Genomic DNA, 24,401 nt, shown 5'->3' with positions numbered 1-24,401 from the left:
ATTTAAGAAGTACCAGCAGTAAGCTGTTGGACTGTATTACTATTACTTGGTCTGTTGTGTTGTATGTTGTGTGGATACTATGAGTTTTAGGCAGGGTTCTGGGATTTAGGGTTTGTTATGCAGGTGTATGTGTGCTTTCGGTCTGGCCTCTGAGTGTTCTTTCATTGTATTTATATAGAGTGTACATACATACGTTCAATGACAATAAATTGAATTTGAGTATTGGCTGTGCTAGAAAGTTATAACAAACAATGGTCTGTCATGCCAGGAAAGGACTAACAGCCATACTGGATTCACACATTTCCATATTCTATGAGGGTTCTTCTCACCTGAGGACAGAAGCTTGGCTGGCAATTTTTCTAAGCCCTTGGGCTGACTCGGAATCATTACTCGAGACCTTCCATTTTGGAGGAGGAAGTCCTTGGGTAATTTCCATGTGAAATTGCAGGCACTCATCCTTTTCTACAGAAAAAAGCCAGCAAAATGCACATGTGCAACAATCTAAACAATATCCCCAAATCAAAAACAGATGAATGATGATGAATTGCTAATGTACCAGTGCCACTTAAGAAGTAACACTGGGTGACTCAGAACCCCTCAAAGCTAAGGAGAAATCCAGATGAAGACAGTTTTAGAAACTGGAATCATTTTCTGTGACATCTGTAGTTTTCTATACAGAGGAAATATTTGCTTGTACGTGATTCTGCACTTGAACTGGAGTCACTAAGACACAGGATTGCCACCTAAGTGAAAGTTGGGATTTCCTGCAATCAGCACCTTGTAGTATTTCTTTTTCTCCATTTTCACTGCATTTGTGTGTGTGTGTGTGTGTGTGTGTGTGTGTGTGTGTGTGTGTGTGTGTGTGTGTGTGTGTGTGTGTGTGTGTGTGTGTCTTTTCAGGGTTTTCCCCCATTTGCTTCCAATTTTTTGTTAGTTATTTTCATAGATTTTAATAATTTTTTTCACTTCGCTCTTCATCTGCTCTTATTTTTCAAGACAGCTTTGATTTCATTACAGGGAATAGTTGTGGTCTTGATCCACAACCATCTTGTTACAGATTTGAATATGAAATATGCATAATAAAAAAGACTGTGACTAATGCCATCTGAGCGCCACTACAGATTCAGAAGGTCAGCATCTCAGCTTGTGAAGCAAGCCAACACAATAAGTAGCAAAACTGGCCAGATTGTCAGAAGCTAGAGCTTTTTCCCTTTATGTTGCTCCAGGACTGTGATAAGTTCTTTCCATAGAGAGCAGACACAGAAAACTGAATCTCCAAATCACCTGGAAATATAAATAGCATTTTATAGCTGCCAGTGAAGCTCTTTGGGAAAAGGAGATTTATCCAGGATTGAGTTGGCTGTTATTTCATCTATGTGCTCAGGAAAGACAATGGCAAATTTTCTGCACCTTATTTTTCAAACCTTTATGAAATAAATTATAATCATCTCTCATTTCCCCCACTGAAATCTCAGGGAGTATGATGCTACAGACCTGGAGATTCTAGCAATCTGCCAGGTCTCAAAACAAATTCTTGTTTTGTAGCCTGCATTTTAGACCTTTAATGCAACTTCAGATTCTGTAACTTCAGCAGCTGGCCATGATAACTTTTAAACTTTTCTAGTTAATTTGTTTGATTTATATCCTGCCCATCTGGTCTGGTCGACCACTCTGGGCGACTTCCAATAAGGTGTATATGAAAACATAAGAATTTTACAAACAGTGGTTCTCTCCCACTCCTGAGTTTTACTTGCCACAACTGATGAAGAGTAAGGGAGAACTTAAAGACTTGTATTTTAAATGATATTTTAATTCTTTGATACTACCCAACCCTGGTTTTATATAAAGCAAAAGAAGGTCCAGGAAAATATTAAAATGATATATTTGTTGAGTCCATATCTATATGGTCCAAGAACAATTGTGGTGAAACACCACAAATATGTTTACTACAAGTGCCATAATCATTGAAAACCAAACATGATTTTTCAAGAATCATAAAAACAAACAAAACAATGTAAATAATCTTGCCTCTGCCTATCTTAAATATCAGTTCTGCATAATCCTGTATAAATCTGACTTAGATATCCTGACCCTAGTAAACTGACTTTAAAATAAGAAGAAATACAGTAATTATGCTCAAAAACGTTTTACAGTTTCTCTGATGGAGGGGGTGGGGAAAGCATAACTATCTTAAGTGTATTATCTACATGGATAAATAAATGTTCCCTTCTAGGCTTTTGTATGTATTCTCTTCCTGTTTGTTATGAGACCCTCCCTGGGGAACAGATACTTCCTGGGGCAAAATAGACTCTGTTGTTGCTTAGTTTTCTTTACTGACTGTTGTTTTTATTCTGTGTGTTTGTTTGCTTATTTTATTTGTTGTTTTATTGCTTGCTGTTTCTGTGCCTTTCCTACTTTGTAAGCCACTGTGACTGGAGGGGGAAAAGACAAAATATACATGAATGAATGAATGAATGAATGAATGAATGAATGAATGAATGAATGAATGAATGAATGAATGACCATCTTAGTGTCTGAAGACACAGGAAGGCATGTTTTTATGTTCTTTCAGTAACTGTTGTAGAGTAGGACAAGATCCCATCCTCATGCATCAGGGTGGTGAAATTCTCCTTCCAGTACTGTATGCCATCTATGAAATGCCAGAATTAGAAGAGAAAGCTTATAGTGAGCATCAGGTCCTGACAAAAAGCAAGCTGGGGAAATACTTGAGTACATGTGTTGATTGCCCAAGAATGTAGGGTTCGTTGGAATTTTTAAGATGGGCTGTTCCTCTTCCATGGCAGCAGAGGGTGCCACTTCTATCTCTTTGGAGCAATAACAGGAAACAGAGAGCCCTGTGTGAAAAATAAAAGCAACTGTTACTCTGTTCAAGTTGAACTGAAACTATGCTGCTTCCTGTCATCTATGAATCTGAAAGAGCCAAGCCTACATGTTAAGAGGAAATGAAGGAGTAACGTGCTTTAAGTCAACATGGGTTGAATGCAGATGCATCACAATTCTGGGAGCAATTTTTTTTTCAAATTTGCCTTTACTGGACTCTATTTTTCATTACATTGACTACTAAGGACCCCGTGCATAGTGCATTGCAGGGGATCTTACTAAATGCTCTAGGTTACAGACTTAATTTGCATATGGAACTAGCTAGGCTTGTTGGACCTCACCATGCCTCTGCATAAAGTGAATAAAATCAAATAAATGAGGGTTAAGCTATATTTCAGGATACATTGTCTGCTGTATGAACTCACAATGAGGTTCTGGGGTTCTTCAGGATATGACTTGAAAAGTACTGTGCCAAATGCATAATTTGTATCCACATTTGTTGTAATAATAGTAATTGTCTGTAGAGTTTATTAGAACAATCCAATGGCAAGGTGGTGACAAAGAAACCAGATTTTCAAATTTAGCATCCAAGAATTGCCTGAACTTTTAGTAAGTGGCTGTTAGATATAAGGAGTGTTATAAGCACACAGAAATAGAAGCAGGGCTGTACCAGAGGTAACAACTGGCATGGGATGTTGTATGCCATTAAGAAAGAAAATGACTCAGTTTATATTCTAGAAAGATGTCTTACACCACCTTTCATATGTCAGAAACAGGAGGGAGAAGAAACGCCAGACATCCTGGCTAGTTAAATACAACATGAATGAGCTAAAAAGCCTAAGGAATATAGACGGCTGCTTCTAAATCTCTTAGAACAGCCATGTTTGGGATCAAGGTTTTAGCCTGTAAGATTCTACAATCAGATAGACAAAAGACACACAACCTTTATGCCCTTTTGTGTAATCATCCTGCTCCCTGGCTCATGCCGATATGTTCCATATTTCCTCAGGGCATCAGATGCCAAATATGCGCAAAACATGAGGATATGAATCACCACAGCCGGGAATTTTTCGTTTTGTTTTCTTTTAACCACAGTTCCCAAAACACCCCCAGCACTGCTTAAATTGCATTATTAGAACTTGAGAATATTTCATGCCCTTGAGACCTATTCCGTATGTCCATGTAGCAGTGGCTGTCCATTATTCAACATGTAGATTTCAAAAGCAAGAGGATAACTGGGAGGGTGTGATCTTGCAAACTAGACCATGTATCCATGGTTTTCTGGCCTGGGTTGTACTGGACTTAGCAGGCTATGTTTAAATTGCCCACCTCCACTTCGGAATCTTACAGGCAGTATCCTTAATTTTGAATTGGCGGCTGCACTTCTTTATTTGTCTGTCTGCTGGACTCTGCTTGCCGGTACATAACCAAGCTGGACAATAAGGGATGCTTTCCTGCAAAAGTACATATTAGCTTAAAATCTGATCCAAAATCCATAACCATGTCTTATGAAGAGAGTCTGGTTGAGCGAGAGCTTTCACTTTCCACATCTTTCTGAGGGTTCACATGAAACTTCCTTGTGTTTAGGGAAATGAGAATTATTATTACTGTAGACAAAGACAGATGTTTTGCAAAGAGCAATAGCTGTGGGTCCTTCTGAATGTGCTATGGCTGGGCAAACGAAGGATGGGATGATTCTGCCTTGTGCCCAGCATGGAAAAACGCTACAGATGCTGCTGAGCAAAAATAATTAAATAAACGTTGGAAGAAAGCATCTCTAGTATCTATGCAGAGAGCTTCTGAGACAGGAAAAATCACTGAAGGCAAAAGAGGCAAGCTTCCTTCCCTTTCTTTTAATAAACAAAAAAGGAGGGTGCAGCAAAGTCCTGCCTATTGAGCAGGTTTATACACGCTTGTGCGGATCTATCCATTGGATATACTGAGTGCCATTTACAGAGCAGCCCTTGCTCCCTTTGCTCATCTTCAGTTTGCATCTTCATTTCTCTCCCTGTAATGGTTATCTGCACCTGTCCCAGCACCATGGATCACGCGCCACCTGAGCAACTTGCTCATCCTTCCTTTTTCTCTTGTACATTGACTGGAAACCATCATCTGCAAGGAAAACCTGATCAACTCCATGGATGCAAATTCCAGAGTGAAAGATGATCCCTCTGGAAATAGAAAAATCTGTGGTGATGGAAACTGAACCAAGAGATGTGTGTACTTGGTCTTTTCTTTAGGTTTGGGGTGGTGTTTAGAATGGATGTTGTGCGGCGGAGGGGTTGAAGGCAGAGAAGAGGCAAAAGGAAAGTGACTTTGAGCCAGATAGCTCCAAAATCATCTCAGGCTTGGTTTTGCAGCGCATGGCACAAACTGATATCTACATATACGACACAAAGCAAGATGTAACACTTTTAAAAGCAGCAGCAGGGGGAGGAGAATCTTTTTTTTCAGATGACGTATCCATTAATTTAGATAACAGAATATCCTATCTAGGATACACATAGTGAAGCTTTTTAACACTGACAGTATTTCATGCCTGCCATCACTATTAGTTAGTAACTCTGGCACTTTACTCCAATTCTATTGGACAGATACCTCTAAAGCTAAAGACATATAGATGCACTCATAAGATTCGTATTTACATCAGAGATCCTATTGTTTTAACCCTTCGCCATCACTGATCCAAAGCTTTTGCTGCCAAAGCTCTGATGCAAAATGCATGATGGTGATTAAGCTTTGGAAAATCCACCATCCCACCCACCCTGATTGCCAAGAGGTTTGGAAACGTAGTAATGAAACCTCTTGACTCAAAGTGAGCACTATTTAACAGAACAAGCATGAACCGCCTTTAGGAGGTTTTGCTGCTGGATTTGTTCCACTGTGTCAGAAGCTGAATTTCCGACCCTGATAGCAGCTTTACAAAGCCACGAAAGATACACACAACATGCACCGCATATGTTGAGAGAGAGAGAATGAGAGAGAGTGATGGAAATAAGTGCCCTGATCTGCAGAATTAAGAGCACAGTTGAAGCATCACACACACTCAAGAAGAAATTCTCTCACCTGCTCTGCTCAGAACTATCAGTCATGTGCCTCATAATCCACATGACATTGCAATGCAAAGAAAACAAAATCAAAGAAGAAAATGCATGGCCTCAGCCTGCTTCTACACCATCGCTGAAGTGGCACAGAGGCAGCAAAGTGATGGAGGCAAATATAATGAGAGGAGGGCAGTCCTACATTACCCTGCAATCCACCAATGGAAGGTGGTGGCTCCAATTGCACAGGCATGGTGAATTTACTCCAGGTTTTACTCTGAACTAGAGGTGGGCATAAACCATCAGTTTGGCAGTTTGTGCTAGTTTGTTTTTTTGCCAAACAGGTGTTCGGAGCTGTGGCGTCCACCCAGGTCACAAATATTAATAGGCTATTTGCATGTACCAGTGAGAGTGCTGGAGAGGTGGAGTCACCAGATACAAGAGCCTCTGCAGGAGGGGGAGACAGGAGGTTTTGAAATTTGGACTTTGGAGTAGAGAGAGAAAAAGAATGGATGAAGTAGGATGTTTTGTTAAGAGTCAACGACATTGATTGTACCTTCACCACCTGTAATAATAAACAACTTCTATTTGGTTCTTTTAAAAAACACATTGCCTGGACATCTATCATTAATAATAAACAATGTTGATGTAATCAACTGGTGGCAGCTGTGCCTTTGCTTGATGAAACAACCAAGGGACAGGCATGAACGTGACAGGAGCTTCCCAGCCCCACCTCCTCTGACAGGTGCCCACTCAGAGGCCGCGCCCAGAGGAGGCAAGCCAGGGAAGCCAGGGCACGGCCTCTGAGTGGCTGCCCACCAAAGTAGATGGGGCTGAGAAGCTCCAAGCCCCGCTTCAGCCAAAAGACAAACCGACATAAACAGCCAAACCGGTGCTTTGTGCCCACCTCTACTCTAAATTTTACAAGAGCTATCCTAGGTGCTGAATCTTGCATTCAAAACAGGTCCAGCACCATAGAGAATGCATATTTTGAGTGTCCACAAGAGATGGCTTGGTGCCGCTATTTGTTTTTAGAACCAAAGAAGCAGAAATCAGTGGGAAAGAAATCTGGAAACAAATCTGTGATGCTACAGTATTTTACTGGGTGTCTGAATTACTAGCATAAGGAAGTCCTTCTACTATACTCCTTCACCTATTTGTATGGTCTGGATACTCAGCACATCTTCTTGAGAATTTCCAGACACAGAGATTGCAGTTAAAGAAGCTCACTTAAATTAGGGATACGGAAGCATTTCTAGAGCAGATCAGGACTGACATGCTCTGTTTTGGAGGTTGTCTGGACCAATTTGTTCTCAGATTCATGTACATATTTGCACATTAATGGATTGGTGTTTTAAAGAAACAAACTGCAAATGGGGGGAAATAAATGGATGGGTACTGCAGAGTACCATTGGTGCTGAGAATGTGGTGGACCTTAAATAGAGGCTTCAGTGTGCTTACAGTTCAGATAGTGATGCGATTTTTCAAGTGTGGGGAAAAATTCTCTCCATTGTGTACCCAGAAAGAAATTACCGTATTTTACCATGTATATGACCTCCCAATGTATAGAACAACACCCTAATTTTGACCCTTGATGGAGGCAGAGGAGCAGTTAATGGGCAACTGTTCCTCCACCTCCATCTCCTGTTGCCCGCCTGATTAACTCCTCCAGTGCGTCTGCCGGGGCTCACCTCCAGTTCACATCACTGCCTTGTCTCCTGCCCTAAGGGGATCATGGGAGGAGGTGATCTGGCAGCGGCAGCAGGAAGAGGTGCCCAAGTGCACATGAGTGCCTCTTTGCCTCCACCTCTGCCTCCTCCTACCTCCATCACCGGAGGGGACAAGGCGGCAATGTGAACTGAGCCCATCAGTCCCACTGGAGGTGGTGATCGGGTGGGCAGGGAAGGCAGCAGTAAGAGGTGCCCGAGCACATGTGACTGCTCCTTCCCCTCTGCCTCCTCCTCCTGCTGCTGCTGCCACCTCAGGGCCACCAGAGGGGACAAGCCATGAGCTCTGGAAGAGGCAATTGGGCAGCGGAATCGGCAGCGGCAAGAGGCACCCAAGCGTGCATGTGACTGCTTCCTTCTGTGTATAAAACAACACTCAATTTTTCTCTAGTTATTTTAGGAAAAAATGTTGTTTTATACATGGAAAAATACGGTATTTGCCATTCCCTCTGAACAGCAAGGTGTCAGCAGTGATTGCCAGATAATCTAGTGATAAACATGCTATATAGTTGTAACCTAGTATCAGAATAAGGATACCTGATTCCCCCATGAATTCTACAGAGATTTATAGACCTCCCAGGTAAAGAACAGAAGTCTAAGGGTTAATCCCAGAATTAAACCAGACAATCAGTAACAAACATTTTCAAACTCATCTAGATATCTCATTATAAGACTTCCTTTTATTGCAATAATTCCAGACAGCTATATATTTTTTAAATTTTCTACAAGTTCTATTTATTTACATCTTCTCTTAGTTCCATACTTTAAAATAGCAAGTCAAGAAATATAATGCACAATCTTAACAGCTGTGAGGGGGAAAAGTAGACTTAAATATTTAAAAACAATGAAAATGGAACTTAAGTTTTAAGCAAATACTTAAGTCAGAAAATGCATCTGAACTGTAAGCTTCTAGCTATACAAAATCCAGACAAGAACTTCAGTCATATTTGAATCAAAAACACAAAATACAAAAATGCACAGGAGCTCATAGCCCAGAAAGGCAGAGAATATAGCTCTAGAATATTTCAAAATTCTTAGGAATAAAATTATGAAAAGCAAAAAGGATTATAACTTTCAATGAAAGTATGTAAATAAAAATATACAAAGTTAAAAAACATTATTTAACTTTAAGCATGATTTTAACACACACACACACACACAGAGAGAGAGAGAGAGAGAAAATTCTCATTCAGCTTTATGTAAACTACATTGCTGGCTGTCAGTGCCACACTGTTATCTTTCTGCTATCCTAAAGACATTTGCCTTGCACCAGTTCCGACCTCTGTCGCTCTCCATGAAAACTTAGCATGTGTCTCTTTCTCTATTCCCTTCCATAACAATGTGTGGTCTCTCCCTATATTTATATCACTTGTTCTACATCAGCAGTCAAAAGAAAATCTTGCCAAAGCTTGGACTTCCCAGTCTCTGGGCAGCTGAGATATTGAAGGCCACTGGATCTGGCAACCTCGGACCCTGGAGAGTTCAGGACCTGGCTTTCTAAAGGTGTGGTCATCTCAGGGATTGAGTTCAATTTCCCCCTCCCTTGAGCAGTTCTGGCCATTATAATGCAATATACTTGTCAATACATTACCATGCAAATGCATATTGCATTTATTGATAGTACAGAATATATAATATTTAATATATTTTCAACACAATTATTTATGAGGCTAAAGTTTTATAAAACAAATACTTTTTTTTCCTCTTCTCTACTTGTTTATCATTAAACAAACATCTTAATATGACATTCATCTCTTTCTCCTTTTACACTGTTCTGTAAAACTTCTATTGTAAAGTATATTGTTATTCTCATTTGCTTAACACAAGTTTCCAAATCTATTTGTGGTATCCCTTTGTAAATTAACTATAGGTAAAACCAAACCCAAGAAGCATTTTAAAATGCACTTTGCTTTCCCCTCCTTTTTTCTCTCTGTTTCACATGTCACCATCTTTCTGTGGTTTACTCTTTCTCATGAAAACTAGAAAACAGAATGAGCTACTTCTGCCTTGTGTTTTGGTGAGGTGTTTTGGTTTTGCAGTACAATCTATCTTCACAGAACACTTTTCAATTGTACTTTCACTTTTCTTAGAAATTTCTGAGGTACATTTTAAAAGAATGTTTCATTTTTAGGGCACCTCTCTGCACCCCATAAAATCATTTTTTTAAAAAAATAATATTGATAATGACTTTCAGAAATATGTCCAAGCAAGACACCAAAAAGATTTTGCTCCCTGTAGTGACAAAATGCATCAAAGATCTAATACTAACAGAAAAGCTGATTGAATTTGAAAAAAAAATTAGGAAACTCTTACTTTTGACAAAAGACTACAGGAGCAGCAGGCATTAGTGTTTCTTTCTAGTACATCAACAAGAGGAAAAGAAGAAGGAAAAACAATTGAAACAAAAGGTATGGAGAGGCTCCTAATGCTATCATGATCTATCCAGTCAAAGCCAACACAAGAAAGAACACATTCATCCATAGATAAACTAAGTCTTGTTACCATAGTCAAAACTATAAGCAAACTAATATAAAAAGAGAGGAAAATTCCAGAAACAAAACCAAGTCTAAAAGTAATATGGCGCCCTCCCTCCAGCCTGGCTGTGGGGACATAAGCAGATTGTGGTGTCCTCACTCTGAGTCTTCCCCAGGACCTCAGCAGTTGGACAACCTAGGATAGCTCTGGAGTTTCCCTGATGATTCAGCTGCCAATCTCCTTCTCCTATGGCACTTCCTCTTTGTGCTACTTTCCTCATCCCAGTATAACCGGAGTAAACTTGTGTGATCTTTTGGGGTAACCAGCCCATTTCATACATGACTGGAGATGTTTTATACCATCTTATTATTGCTTTAAAAAAACACCAGGTACAAATACCCCCAGCTTTTCTCTAAAGATACTGCATGTCTCTAGTTTAAATGAGTATTTTTCACTGAAATGAATTAAGACTTTTCAAGGATTAAAGATTCAACATTTGCACCAAGAAAGGACCACGCACTTACAAGATTGCCTTCTATTGGTTGAAACTGAAGGGAGTAGCAGTTTGACAGCATCTAGAAGGTGACATTTTTCACCATTGTCTTGTGAGAGTGCAGACTTGATCCCTCATGTACCAGGTGCTGAGTATCAGGGTGAAGGAATGTGAGGTGAATTCGTTCAAACCACCCCTGACTTTTTTAATTGACCACAGAATCCAATGCAAAGTAACATTTTGCACACACCCCCTGAGGAATGAAAAGGAGCCAACAACATACCATAGCCCAAGGGTGTTTAGCAACGAATTAAGTGGCAGATGTCAAAGCCCGCAGGAACTGTCCACCATTTTATTCTGCACATGTTCCTAAAAAGAAATTTAAATGAGTACTTTGTGTGATAATTTACAAGCAAATCAGTATCAATAAATCAGAATCATGTAAGCAGTCATGTTTATTATATTCTTGTTGCTTAATATTCATGATAGTAATTTACTTTTATAGTACAGTTTCACTGTTGTCTCCTTCAGTGCCATAACTTTGAGGCAGGCAAGCTGCTAAAGTACAAAGTCCGGTAACCCTTTCAAGACTGCAAAAGTTCTTTCACTCACTAGTTGGAATTTGCAATAACATACAGATGTGATCCACAAACACCGTGGCACTGATGCAACACCCTTTAAAGGGCTTAGGACCGTTGGACAACATGTTGCAGTCTCCATTCTAAAACCAAGCATCCTACTTCCTCTTCAGTGGCTGCCTGTGATTTGTAACCAATTCTGGAAGTAATGGGAGAGTTGTGTTTCTTGATAAGAAACACTTGCAACTTCTTTGTCTAGTTATCAGCTTCTGCTGTGGTAACAGAGAGTAGGTTGTAGGCTGTGACAAAAATGAACCCAAGTGGGAGAAATTTTCATTGCAGTTGTTGCTTTGTGATGTCAAGTTACTTCTCACTTACAGCAATTCCAATAGGGTTTTCAAAATGTGTCAGCTGTTCAAGGAATAGTTTCCATGGCTGAGCAGGGACTTGAACATGAGTCTTCTGAGGCTTACAACTCCCTGTCCATCATGCTACACTGGCTCTCCTTCATTCGAGTAGGATGCTGAATTGGTAACCTCTATATGAGGGCTTTCTTCCCACCCCTTGATTTTAATTGAACATCGCCAGTAGTCATTACATAAATTAAGAAACCAAGGTAGAAATGCTAAACAATTGAAAAGATACTTATTTTGCATGCAGATTTATATATGTTTGCATCATGTTATTCCACTTTCAAAGTTATTTTTTTATATTCTATTGGTTTAAAGTGATTTGGATCAATGAGCATAATCTGTGTCATATTAACACCCCATGGAGAAGAGACCTTTCCATTACCCCCAGAAACCCTGAACTATGAGCAAAGTATGCTTCCTTTTTTCTTACTACTCTGAAATGTCCACTTTCCCAACATAGGCAATGTTGTCAGAGAAGCATTATTTCCTTCATTACCTCTTTTAATAGACAAGATAACCCAATGCATGGCTTCTGATCTTTCATCTGGCTTGAGACTAGACCTCTATTTGGACTTTATCTACAGTATCTGTCATCATTGATACTATCCCTGCCTTCTCTGTTTCTGGTATTGCAAATTTGCCACCTATCAGAAGTGGTGAATCTGAAGAGGGAGAGCCTCTGCTATCTGTGGTGTCTCTTGCATGTGGTTTTGGAGGTCCTCCATGTTAAGGAAGGTGGAGACAATGGGGATGGGGCCAGAGCACTCCCTTCATTGTTCTTAATTCTATCTACAGCCATGTTTATAGACATTTTAACAATGAGAATCTCTGCTGTGTTTCTGTGTTGAAAAGGAATGTAAGTACTGCCTTGATGGCTCAGATCAAAGGTCTGGTTAGCTAGGCATCCTGTTTTTGTCTGCGGCCAATCAGAAACTTTTTGAAGAACTTGGAGTAAAGTTTAATGTTCTGCACTCCTCTTTAATATGTGTCAGCAAGTCTGAACTTACAGTGACATTAAGAGGGCTTTCAAGGCAAGTGAGATACTTAAGGAGTGGTTTTACCAGTTCCACTCGGCCAGTGAGATTCCATGAGTGAGCAGGGAAATGAACTCTAGTCTCCAGAGTCCTAGTCTGTCTCTCTGTCCACTACACCACACTGGGAAGAGTCAAGTTCTTAATCTATGGAAATTATTGCTAATACTTTTATAGAAACATGGTTAGTGAATTGTACATATGGGTAAAATTTTTGAACAACATAAGGACAGTTCACCAAATGCTCTGGAAGTTCTTGCAAGATGGAATGTCTTTAACTGTTAGGATTATTTGTTATTTTTTTACTTGGAGAGTGAAACAGTCTGGAGATGAGCTTTTAACTACTGAGTAGGAATAATCATTCTGAAAAGCAGTGATAGTAATGGGGGGAAAGGAACGCATGCTATTAACTATATTACTTATTAACCATTTTAAAGAGAAGAGCAAAAGGTTTTGACACTTGGGTACAGAAGCTTCAAAAGCTGTCTTTCATATTTGCAGGTGTGCTGGCAGCCATTATCTGCCTACTCCTAAGGAGGAGGAATAAGAATTAGGAATTATTCAGAAAGAGAAGGAGGAAGCCTAAGCTTATCAATCTCCATGTAGATCTGGAAAAGACAAGAAAAACAAAAAATACCTAGGCTAATTATTTCCCCCACCCCCATTCAGATCACTTCTTACATGGGTTGCTGTTGTAGTCCAGAGCTGATTATTTATTTATTTATTTATTTATTTATTTATTTATTTATTTATTTATTTATTTATTTATTTATTTATTTATTTATTTATTTATACCCCGCCCCTCTAGACCATGTCTACTCGGGGCGGCTTACAGCATAAAAAATACAATATAAAATATAAATAATCTTAAAATACAATTAGTATACTAATTAATACAATTAGATTAAGAAAAGGTTAGCAAAATGGAATAAGATGAGAAAAAAAAATAAAAGACTTAGCTGACTGGAGGGAAGGCCTGCTTAAATAGCCAAGTTTTTAACTGTTTTTTAAAAACACCCAGTGAGGGTGCCAGCCGAATTTCTGTTGGAAGGGCATTCCACAGCTGAGGGGCCACTGCCGAGAAGGCCTGGTTTCTAGTTTTTTCCTTCCGAGCCTCTCTCGGCGTCAGACCCCTCAGCTGTCCCTGCTGGCGATGACAGGTGATTCGGGTAGATCTGGGTGGGAGAAGACGGTCTGGCAAATATTGAGGTCCCAAACCGTTTAGGGCTTTATAAGTGATCATTAGCACTTTGAAGTTGACGCGGAAACAGATGGGCAACCAGTGTAGAGCAGCCAAAGTGGGGGAGATATGCTGGTGTTTTCTCACCCCACTAAGTAGCCTGGCTGCCACATTCTGGACCATCTGAAGTTTCTGCATCAGCCTCAAAGGCAGCCCCACGTAGAGAGCGTTACAATGGTCTAGTCTCGAGATTACAAGCGCATGTACTAGAGTAGTGAGGGTCCCCCGATCAAGATATGGACGCAGCTGCGCAATCCGCCATAGATGAGAATAGGCGGAGCGGACCACTTACGCCACCTGGGTTTCCATGGTAAGGGCTGGGTCCAGATGTACCCCCAAGCTGCGGACCTCATTCTTTGTGGCAAGGGTCGTCCCCCCAAAAGAAAGGGAGTTACCTATACCGCTGACGGGAGGACCGCCCACCCTCAGGACCTCCGTCTTGTCCGGGTTCAGCCTCAACCCATTCGACTGCATCCATTCCAGTACAGTCTCCAGGCAGCGCTGAAGGGACGGAACGGCATCCACTGAGGTAGATGAAATGTAGAGCTGTGTGTTGTCAGCGTACTGGTGACATGAGGCTCCACACCCCCTGATGACCCCTCCCAGCGGCCTCATATAGATGTTAAACAGCATTGGAGAGATGATCGACCCCTGTGGGACCCCACAATTGAGGCTCCACGGGGTCGAGACCCTCTCTCCAAGCTGTACTCTTTGGGGCCGGTCCTCCAAGAAGGAACGGAGCCAAGCAAGCGCTAGGCCACCGATTCCTAACTCAGAGAGCCTCCCCAGGAGAATACCGTGGTCAATGGTATCAAAGGGTGCTGAGATGTCAAGGAGGACCAACAAGGACATATTGCCCCCATCGGCCTCCCTCAACAGGTCATCCATCAGTGCGACCAGTGCCGTTTCTGTACCATAGCGCGGCCTGAAGCCCGACTGGAATGGGTCCAGAGCATTGGTTTCGTCCAAGAGCGCCTGGAGCTGATCTGCCAACACCCTCTCGACCACCTTGCTGAGGAAAGAAACGTTGGCGACGGGCCTATAATTTCCCATGTCGTCCATCGCCAAATTTGGTTTCTTCCTAATGGGCCTAATCAGTGTCTCCTTGAGGGCAAGGGGAACCTTGCCCTCCTGGAGAGACCCATTAATTATTGCAGTGGCCCATTCAGTTGTTATGGGCCTGGCTGCTTTGATTAGCCAGGCGGGCCAAGGGTCGAGAGAAGAGGTGGAGGCCTGAGAGCGATCAAGCGCCTTGTCCACCAAATCTGGCGTCACAGGCTGAAAGGATTCGAGAATATCCGGGCAAGGCGGAGCGCTGGATATCTCTGCTCGATCCATTGTATTTAAAAAAGGAGAAAGGTCACAGCAGATGGCCTCCACTTTTGATTTAAAAACGCTGCAAATTGGTCAGGTGAGATGCTAGTGGGAGGCCCCTCACCCAGACCAATTCCGGATAGATCGCGAACTATACGGAACAGTTCCGCCTGCTGATTAGAAGCATCGCTTATCCGGTCAGCGATGTAAGATCTTCTGGCAGCCTTTACCTTGGCCAGGTAATGGTTAGTTGCGATCCTGACAGCGATTTTGTTGTAATCCGTCGGTTTCCTTCTCCACACACACTCTAGCCATCTCCTTATTCGCTTCATTGCTCGTAGATCCTGGGTATACCAGGGTCCTGGCCGAGCTCTGCTCCTGAGAGGACATTTGGGTGCGATTGTGTCAACAGCCCTAGTAGCGGCGGAGAACCAGCCCTCCACCAGAGCTTCAACAGGAGCGCCAGACAGTGCCACTGGGATCCCTCTCATGCTATCTTGGAATCTCATGGGATCCAGTAACCTTGGAGGGCGGACCATTAAAATAGGTCCCTGCTCCCTGCAGGGGGGGAGTCCCATTGCAAGGTTACATGGTCCGACCATGACAAGGGGACTGACACGAGGTCTCCTTCATAGGAACAAGCAAATACCTTCTACAAGATATGCAGTGACAGGTGTTTCGATTAAAATATGTACAGTATCTGGAGCAGCCTCCCCTAATTTAGGGCTCTCCAGATGTTCTGGACATCATCTCTCCTGATCTCACCATTGGCCATGTTAAATGGGATTGGAAGAGCTGTATTGCAGATGTCAGGAGGTCAGCAAGGTGGGAAAGGCTCTACTGAAGCAAGAAGCCGTTATGAAGTTTGTGAAGTCTATTTAAAACAAAATGGAATGTTTTGCAAATACTTTGACTACGATTCCGTTCTTACCACCCGATAGGATGGTGAGACTACCAACCAGAAGGTGTGATGAAGTTAAGATTTCTAAGTACCATTGATTTTAGAGGGAAAGAATCAAGCATGTGGGTGACTCCCCCACTGAAATCAATAGAACTTAAACTGCTTAACTTTGACTGGACTGTGCCTGAATATTATTGATGGAGTGGGTAAAATGTGTCATCAGCCCAATCATTTCAGAGAGAACTTCAGGATTACTTATGACAAAGGAATAAATTATGCCCAGGGCTCAATATATGGAGAATAGATAAGCTGTTGGGAATGAAAAGTGCAGAATATCATTACATGTTTTCTATTTATAACCTATAATTATTAAGATTGCCGCAATTAATCAATCATCTGATTAGCATGCAGGGTCAGCAGGATCTTGAGATCTTATCTTGAAGCTTGAATTAATTAATTAGCCATTAAACAACCTTATTATTTCCTACTGGTGTATCCAGTTTTCATGAAGGGTGCCTATTGACAAAACATATCCTGCTCTCTGTATTTATTGCAGCAGGCATATGAAGTTACTGACATACACTTACTAATTTACAATCAGAATTATGAATGAGTTAAAAGACTTTAAGCTTTGCATAATTTCAAACTACTTGTTATATTCTAATTAGCTGGGTTCAATTGATTTGTTTTCAGTATAGCTCTCAGCTGTTCAAGTGGAGTCAAATTCAACTGGTGTGCACTGTTGCAATGATATAATTGTGTTAATTGTGCTACAAGTCAATGTGATCTTTCTACACAGCCTTGGTTCTTTGTACTGTTGATGGTGTATGTGGTATGTCACTAGGCTTGCTGCTCCCTTCCATCTTCATTCTAATTGTTCTCGGTGCCACAATTTTTCCCCTGTAGTTCATCCTAAATTTCCCCAGTTCTTTATCTTATATCAGCAGTCCTTCTAGTTAATATCTTCTTTATTGTGCTAAATAGTCATTCCTTCTCCTTCATCTTTGCACTACCGTACATCCTCTAATTCCAGTGATCCCTTTGGCCATCATTTCTAAACTCTATTTATTCAGTATCTTTTCTTCATAGCCATTTGTTTTCTCTTTGCAGCTACTTGTGTTGTTTTTCAGTTTATCACAGTTACAAACCTCAGAGGTTTGTAATCTGGTTGCAGAATGTAGCAAACTATGGCCCTCTAAAGAAAGCTTCCTGCTCCTTCCTGTAATCTATAATTTTGTCTGTTCTGAACTATATCCCCCCCATACTAATGAACCTCCATTGCTTATGGCCTGTTAAAAGTTCAGTAGGCACACTTTATGAGAACAGTGGTATAGGAAACATATCTAGGGGACCTCTATGAGGGTTAAACTGTACATTAAAGGGAGCTTGTCATTGGTAGAGGGAATCTCTGAAGTCCTAAAAGCATCTGATCATCGCAATAGGAACCTTCCATAGTTTGCAGATTAGCCTGTTCTGTTTGTGATTGATCTTTGGGACACACAAGCACTTTTGAGCCTGATTTCTCTGAGACAAAACACTGTGAGAGATACATGTCTGGAACAATAATGTGATTTCGCTTTCTAATGACTAAATATATAGTTTGGACCCAAGTATCCAGTGTACTCAAGACAGATGGCTTGTTCCAGCTAGGAAAAGATTAAAAGAGCACATACTTAATTTGGAAATGGGTCACTGGAAAAAAGGGGAAGGAATCAGTGGCCTCTGATGTAATGGTTGCTTTATCAGTGGATCATCCAGATTACAAGGAGCAAATGTGTCTTTCTTGTCTTGTTTCTGGCTTGGCCAGCCTAATTCAGGTATGAAGCTACTTATTTAAGTCCTCCAGCTTTACAACTCAAGGCATAAGTCAGAAATGTATTCCATACATATTGGGAGGGAAAGAGCAGAAACCTCTGGGGTGTGCACTCATTTTGTCTAAGAAGGAGCTCTGTCGAAGTCAGAAGCAACATGGCAGATGTTTCCCATGGCATCTTTCCATATATTAATGAAACTGGACAGTGGGGTCCCTCAAACCAAAGCAACATGAAAGACATACGGCATGTGTTGGTTCTATTCTGGCTAGCCCAGGTGGGCCATGAGAAATTACCTAGTAACTGGAGTATACATGTGGATTATAGGCTGGCCGTCCTAGCTGTATTGGATGTTCTGTGGCTGTTGAGATGACAGAGGACCCTTGCTTAGTAATTTAAAATGAAGCATTCTAGAAATTGTGTGGTAGGGAGAGTGAGGACATTCTTGTTGGCCTCACTCCCACCATCTCATCTCTTTGTACAGTTGCACAGCTCTGCACACATTTTTGGTGATATTCTCCACAGAGTTAGAAAAAATCCCCCCTTTTTGTACTACCGCTTAGATTCAAGATATGGGAAATTAAAAACTTCCTCTTCTCATCTATGGAGGGGCAAAAGAAGGAAGCAAAGGGTGTTTTTTAAATCCTAATAGGGCAGTGTAATGCACTATGCCTTTCAAAAAAAATTAAAGAATTGAAAGCTTCCTCCCAGATGAAGGACGGGGATTGTTCTTCTTTTCTATAGGGAGGTGGTCCAAATAGGACTCCTTGAGGTTATAAGCCATGTGGATGCAAGGATGGCACCACATGGCATATCAGATTTATCCTAAACCAGCCTGATCCGACTGAGCCATCTAACCAAGCCCTCAGGTCATTATGCACAGCCTGTAAAAGTTTTCATCCAAATGCATTTACTATAGGTTCTGCTTTCGATCTTCACATTCATCTTATGAAGATCTAAATAATTCTGGATAGGGAGGGGCTGTGGGATAGGATTGGCCTCCCCATCCTTCCACAGTTTCGGATGAAACATCTGAATAGAGCTATGATCTCTGATATGTTCACCACCTGTTGCCTCCTTGTATTTTTCCCTTTCTATGTCCCATACTTTACAGAGTCTCTTGTCTTTTATTCATCAGAGAACAATCCATGCATTTATTTGCAGTGGTGGTAGGCAGACTGCTGAATGCTAGTGAAGGAACAAGAGGGCTTTGGATCTTCCTCAGCCCATCCTGATACGTTCTCCACTTCCAATCCGACCTGTAGCAGTTGCAGGACAGCAGGAGGGTTCCCTTATATCTTGTGGCCTCTGGGATGCTGCCCAGGGGCCATCAGTTACACACACAGCTTTGCTTTGCTTTACTAACTTATTTCTCCATTCACTTCTTGAATGCATGTTTCCTTGTGACTAATAGAGCCATTTCCACTCTTCCTACTATAGAAGCCCATCTGCCAGAAAGACAGTTATTCTTTCATTTTCAAGTGAAGATGTGGGGTGGAAGCAGAATGGCAGGTGGGTGTGGATGCTTCTTCTGCCAAAATGTGTGACTCTTAGGTGGAATTTGCTGCTGCAGCAATCAGCATCACACACACCCCAACTTGTATATTTGACTATACTGTGCATGGGAGCCACTGATGGGCTCTCCATATGGAACCAGGAAATGATACTTTTCTCCATTTGCTTTTCTGACCGTAACCATGTTTCCTCTCTGTCAGCACTTCCATTGTAAACTCTTTTTTGTCAGAGGTTTATAACACAAATGTAAAGATTTGCTATGGGCTAAATCTCAATCCAAGAGCAAATGTTTATACCAATTCTGAAAACAATCAGCTTGCCCATTTGTAGTTATGCATGTGTTCATCATCTGTTATTGCTTGTCCAATGCTCTGTAACTTCTGGAAGGAAAAAAGAGACATCTGGAGGAAAGCGAAAAACGTTTTTGCTATCCTGCAAAATAAAGCATGTTCTCCTGAGTTGTTCACTGAGGTACTGCATAAATGCCTGTTTTTCAGTTCATAGTGAAAACTTTCCGATGGAGCTGGTCAGGTTATCCACTGAAAGCCATTTATGGCTTTTACTGCTTGTGAATTATCTGGGCTTGCTGAATTTGGTGATGGGCGAGTTATTCCACGTGAATAATTTATCCAATCAGCTTAGCCTTTTATGTATTGTGATTCATCTGCAAGCAGGTGATGATTCTTACGAGGGTATTGGTTTCTTGCCATTTTCCTACAAATACTTCTGCAAGAACGCCTTAACCTCCAAGAGTTTCTTCCCAAATGGCTTTCAGTGTATGACATAATTAATCACTTGCATCTTGTGGTTGCTGTCTTGTTGCCTGATGTGCCGGCATGGAAATATTTATGTGTGTTTAAGTCATTTACCACTATCTGGATTACCCATGGAAAAGGATTCACAATATTTTCATAAGCAGAAGTTCAGAAAAGGGTGAATTCTACTTCTCTAACAAATTGTATAAATGATTATTTCAAAGCTGTTGCAGAAATATGTCTAAGGAAGATGTATTTGATCATGTTAACATCTGATCATCCACACAAGAGATGTAAATCTTTGTCTCATCCTCACAGTCAGGGAGAAGGAAGTGTGACATTATTCTCTTTGATCCGTATGATGATAAGGTATTTTATTGCAATCTCATCAAGAGAAGAAGCCAGGAACAGGGAAGATTATTTTTGTGTCAAGCAAATTTGCACAAAACAGTGCTCTAATGCACTGGTTCTTAACCTTGGGTTACTCAGGAGTTTTGGACTGCAACTCCCAGAAGCCTTCATCACCAACTGTGCTGGCTAGGGTTTCTGGGAGTTGCAGTTCAAAAACATCCGAGTAACAAAGGCTAAGAACCACTGCTCTAATGCAACTAATGCAACTTGTGCAAATTGCCTGTCATTCCTGCTTTATTGCATGGCCTTTGAAAGGTTAGACATACAGCATCAGGGAGAAAGTGTGCCTCTGGAGTAAAGCAGGAGGGGTGTTTATTGTGCTTCAGCCTTACAAAGTCTTTGGGGGTACTGTAGTTGGGAAACACATACAATGTCCCTTGCTTTGGTTGATGTTTGGCAAAGAATCATTGTTCATCATTCCACTTTTATTTGAACCATCAAGAATTAGCATGTTGAACTACCTCAGTGCATTTTGTGGCATTTGGTTTCCAAGAAGGCAGTGTCTCAGGATACAGATGGTGTGCTCTGTTTTGTTCTGTGATGCCAAGCTTCACACACGTCCCCAGTGGGTCTCACAAGCTATGTTACAGTACACCTCTTCCTAACCAGGCCCTCATTGGTGCTACTGGCCTGCCCATCTGTTTCTCCCACTCCACTATTGGAGCCATGCATTCATCTATAGTATTTGTATTCATCTATCTTCAATGCAAGTGTATTCTTCTTCTCTTTCCTTGGACCTGTCTGGCTGAAATCCAGTAGTAAGTTGCAACTGGAGCAGGCCCACTGAATTAGTAGGGATTTGGTGAGTCAACTTGTAGTGGCCAGAGTCATGGCCTTGTCTGATGGATTCCTTAACACACCTACATAGGAATGGCACACATTGCAAACTGGAGCCAGAGGGGAAGAATAAAACTAGTGTGGAAATAGTATGTAATGAATTGCAGTAAGATCTACAAGGGAAAAATATCACCTTTGGCAGGAATGAGATCATCTTCTCTCTCCTTTAATAATAAACTATCATTCAGTGGTAGCTGGGTATGGGTGTGTGTTTTGCTCCTCAGAGGAAAAGGATGCTAGTTTTGTGCAGACATTTTGCACCAGCCTTGCTCCTTGTCTTACTTTCTCTTAAATTAAGGAATCTAAAATTCTTCCTTGAGGTGCCTAATTGAGGGAGTGACTACATTGACAGATCATATCGGAATGGCTCTGGAACAGGGACAGTCAGATTTGTATATATTTTTTTCCATTGACTACGTATGACATAACAAATCAACTTCTTCAACACTTCACAAGAAAATTGTGATGGAGAAATACTCAGCAGAACAGTGAGAGCACTTACTATGTTAAAACCCCATGAACACAACATTTTCTCTTTCCAGCCTCATTACCAATAACTAAGTATAACCCAAAGAAGTAAAGTCAGGCATGGTAGATGGACCTCTGTGCTGCAAGGTCAGAAGACCTGCAGTCGTAAGATCGAATCCATGCGATGGAGTGAGCCCCCGCCGCTTGTCCCAGCTCCTGCCAACCTAGCAGTTCGAAAGCATGCAAAATGCAAAATGCGAGTAGATAAATAGGTACCACCACGGTGGGAGGGTAATGGCGGTCCGTGTCTAGTCACGCTGGCCACGTGACCACGAAAGATTGTCTTCAGACAAACGCTAGCTCTGTGGGTTGGAAACGGAGATGAGCATCGCCCCCTAGAGTCAGACAAGACTGGACAAATTGTCAAGGGAAACCTTTACCTTTGCCTTTACCTTACTGTTACCCTAGGGCTCAGTATATCTGTCCTAAATTGACACACCAGAGAGTAATTAGCTTTGCCAGCTCTGCAGTTTAGAACCTACCTCCTATAAGCCATCCAGTGTTGCTGATTCGTTATAAAGCAGATGGAGCTTCCAGGAGCCACCAAAGCCACAGTTGTTGCTTGGAAGGCTTGGTATGGCCAGAAAAATAAAATGCCTACCTCTGCTTTTTGCATCCTCCAGGGGTCAAGTAGTGAAGGTTCCAAGTGAGCTGGAATACAGGAAAAGTTAGAAATAATGACTGCAAGTTTTTTTAAAAAAATACTTCATCAAAATAGGGAGGTTTTGTGTACTTGCTCAGTCTGTTGTCCTGGTGCTAACCATTCATGGGAAATTTCATGGGCTGCTCTCCCTAGTTCTGGTTCTTTATCTTTATCTTTAAACTGGCCTCCAGCCGGACAGTGGTCTAAACAAAAGGCTTTCTCAGTAGAGGACTTTTTTAAAAAAAGTAAAGCACATGACCACTTTCATTGGGCTGTTGTCGTTATTTAGAGAAATATTGGGGATCTGTGTTAGTTTGGGCATGGCAGTGGATGGAAAAAAGGAAGATAGTAGAGAAGGGTGTGTGATTCAAGAAGCAGTTAGAAGCCCCTCTCCACCTTCTATCAAACCTGAATTTTCCTAGTTATACCTAGAAGCCATTTCTATGTTCAGTTTGTCATATTTCTTTCTGTTGCATTTGTAACTCCTGATATGGAGGATCTTCACACTAAAGTGGCCAGTGTTTTCACATGAAGGTATAGATAACACATCTCTATATTTGAAGTAACATGCTTACATTCCTTTTTAGCAGCAAGGAACCTGTCCTATCAGAGTGGATGGGGAGATTCTTAATGGGAGGCATAAGGGCTGCCCCACTACTAAACTCTCTTCAGGCATGATTTGGCCTACACGAATAAAGGCAAGCATGGCGATCCTGCTGCGTGGTGGAAATAACATGCCTCACCGATTGCTACAGCTATTGCCAGAGAAGGGGAGCATGATGGGATTTTCACAGTGCATGACAAGACCCCCTTCTTAATTCTCAGGTAGTAACCAGTACCTTAGGTATGTCTAGTCCTGATTCTGTTAAAGTAAATACATTTATTGTAACTAAAATCCTGAGTTGTCCTATAGATTCCCAGTCTCTACGCTGGGCCTTTTTTAAAACCAATTAAAAGCATGGTTGTTCATTCAGGCCTTCCCTCCAGCCAATTCTTGATTTTCTTTTTCTTAATTTCCCTATTTGTATTTTATTGAAGTTGTTTTGTATTATTATGTATTTGTTTGTGTTTTTATTGTCTGATTTTATATTGGAAGCTGCCTAGAGTGGTCCAGTGGTCCAGATAGGCGGGGTGTAAATCAAATAAGTAAATAAATAAATAAATCTCACTTGAAAAGACACTGAACCCATATCTAGAAACAGTGTTCCCTCAGGTGTGAAAGATGTCTGATTGTAAAAGCACTGATATCTGATAGTCAAACTGTTTCAAAAGTGTGTTTATTAATTGGAATGTAAATACTAGCATCCTCTACTGGTCTCTTTGCTGAAACAAATGCCATTCATTGCTGAAAGGAAAAATGTAGAAAATGCATGTTATCCTGAACATGTTTTAGCCCTCAGTGGCCCAAAGGCAAGATGGAAATTCCAGTGCAGATAGTCTGCACAGTTTAGCTCCAGAGTATGGAAGAGGAAAAAATACTGTATATTGGGACACTGAATATGCCTATAAGTGAGTTGTGGTAGAATGATGACCATATCATCCTCCCACTACTCAAGTATGGCTGGCCTGAGCACATCATTCGAACTATTCTTCTTAAAAGTAGCATTCCAAATGATACCTGTCACTAAGACTAGCCCAAAAAACCTGATGGTGATCTATGCATGCATATGTTACTTTGCATTACTCGCCATGGCAAACTGCTGCTAACTAATGAGGTGCCAGATGTGTTTGAGGCAAGTGCCTGAGTGCTCAACAGGCAAACACCTAGTAATGCAACTGGTGCTTTGTTAGGTAGCAGAAATTCACTGTGGTCAGTTACACAATTAAGCAAGATGCTGGTCAATAAC

The 24,401-nt window shown here is 41.3% G+C and overlaps 1 protein-coding gene and 1 long non-coding RNA gene across 4 annotated transcripts in view; one reads left to right on the top strand and one right to left on the bottom strand.

The window, feature by feature from the left end:
- The window catches only part of ARHGAP15 (Rho GTPase activating protein 15), a 541,978-nt gene that overhangs the window by 454,861 nt on the left and 62,716 nt on the right, over positions 1-24,401 (top strand). The gene's annotated exons all lie outside the window — the stretch shown is intronic.
- LOC144583346 (uncharacterized) lies at positions 787-22,563 on the bottom strand. The gene is made up of 3 exons (XR_013537089.1): positions 22,513-22,563; positions 10,861-10,946; positions 787-2,855 (listed from the first exon to the last, which is right to left on the bottom strand). It is a non-coding gene; the product is annotated as an uncharacterized LOC144583346 (long non-coding RNA).

This window comes from Pogona vitticeps, chromosome 1 (genome assembly GCF_051106095.1).
Source record: "Pogona vitticeps strain Pit_001003342236 chromosome 1, PviZW2.1, whole genome shotgun sequence".
In the NCBI taxonomy this organism is placed as follows: Eukaryota; Metazoa; Chordata; class Lepidosauria; order Squamata; family Agamidae; genus Pogona; species Pogona vitticeps.
The sequence above is the reverse complement of the archived record's forward strand: the minus strand, read 5'-3'. Positions and strand labels throughout refer to the sequence as shown.